Raw genomic sequence first — 1651 nt, 5'->3', positions numbered from 1 at the left:
ACAATAAATGATAACAACATTGCTGCTTTATTTTTATAATGAAGTTGAGGTTTTACAGTATCCATAGGGTACTGCAGACATACTTGCTGACCTCTCCTTCCTCTTGGTAACAGAAAGGCACCAATCATATGGAGTATTGTATATAGTGTAGCAAAAGAGTATTTATACATCTCACCAATCAAAACAGCTTTATTACCTCATGCGAGCTCATTCAAACCAATAGAATTTCAACATGTTCTGTAGCTTAGAGTGCTCACTTACTACCTCTGAACAATACTCACGCTATAGTTTGTCTATTTCTTACTGTATCTTTTTGCATCTTGTAATTAACTCTTTTTTTTTCATGTAATGTAATATACATTGTAATCTTTTAAAAAAATCAGGGTTGCAACTGCAACTTTTAAAAAGCTAAAGTGAAAACATTTGGTCTTAATCTAAAAAACAGTAAAACTGTTGTAAATACTGAAAACATTTTGAATGTTATTCATCTTGTTACTTACTAATCCACACAAAAACAAAAGAAATAAAAAAAATACTTGTAATGCATACAGATTTCAGTATTCAGTACTGTATATTTCACCCTGTATAACAGGGAACCCTTTCTTTTTCTCTTTTGTATTGTATGCGATTATGAAATGATTGAGTCATGAAAATAATTTGTGGCAGTGATTCTAATGTATTAAAATGTTTCGTGTTACTTTCTAACTGGATTACACCCTGGATTGAAAAGTCTTCCTTGTGGTAGCTATATGTAGTTTCAAACATGAATAAACTTTTTGCTTTCATGATCAAACAGTGATGTACATGTGTTTCCCTTGCACATAAAGCTTTAAATAACATTTTGCACATTCCTGCCTCTAAGATGTAATGAATCATATGAAGTCATTTTTTAAACAGCAAATATTTTTTCTCTTGATAGTTTTCTTAGATCTTAATACCATTTTGTGTTTCATAGTAATTTAATTGGGAAGTGAAATGTTATTCAGATCTCTTGTTGGGAAAAGAGGTTTAATTTTAAGATCTGTGGTTTGGCTAGTAACTGTTATGTCACATAAAATAAAATTAATGCACTATGGTTGTAATTAAATATACATTGTTGTTGATTGGTTTTCTGTTTTTTGGTCAGAGATTGCTTTTTCGTTTTTGTTTTTGTAATTTATAAGTTTCCATTATTCAACTGCAGTAACAGGAATTTATATGTTAATAATATTACTGCAACAGTCATTGTGTTAAAGGAAACAGAGCATACATTATGGATTAACGTACCTGCTTGGATTCATAGTGAGATAGTGTACAGTGAAGCAGTACTCAAAGGCTATGTAAAATGTACAGCGATTCAAAGACAGTGCATAATACATTGTTTTGTAGCCATGAGCTGTTCCAAAGTGAACTCCCAAATATTAATGTGCAGTAGTTTCCTTTGAGAAGCACACCATGATAAATACTAGAACCTCCATTTGCCAGGGAGCAACAGCAACATTCCTAAGCATGCATTGTAGATGCTATGCTTACCAGAAACATGCATATGCAGTATACATTATGAAAAACATAAGTTCTAAATACATCCCAGCAAACACCACCTACAAGAGTGAGAAAAGATAAAAACAAATTAAAAAATGCACCTCTTGCATATCACTAATATGATATCAGA

At 31.6% G+C, this 1651-nt stretch overlaps 1 protein-coding gene across 6 annotated transcripts in view; it reads left to right on the top strand.

Annotated features, from left to right (window-relative positions):
• Nucleotides 1-1091, top strand: part of PBX3 (PBX homeobox 3) — a 472198-nt gene extending 471107 nt beyond the window's left edge. For all 6 annotated transcript variants that reach the window (XM_044058204.1, XM_044058211.1, XM_044058209.1 and 3 more), the window contains one exon: nucleotides 1-1091. This exon is cut by the window's left edge and continues 690 nt beyond it. The gene's annotated coding sequence lies outside the window, so the exon portion shown is untranslated.
• The last annotated feature ends 560 nt before the right edge of the window (nucleotides 1092-1651 follow it).

This window comes from Protopterus annectens, chromosome 16.part0, assembly GCF_019279795.1.
Source record: "Protopterus annectens isolate FY-2018-M chromosome 16.part0, PAN1.0, whole genome shotgun sequence".
Taxonomy (NCBI): domain Eukaryota; kingdom Metazoa; phylum Chordata; order Ceratodontiformes; family Protopteridae; genus Protopterus; species Protopterus annectens.
The sequence above is the reverse complement of the archived record's forward strand: the minus strand, read 5'-3'. Positions and strand labels throughout refer to the sequence as shown.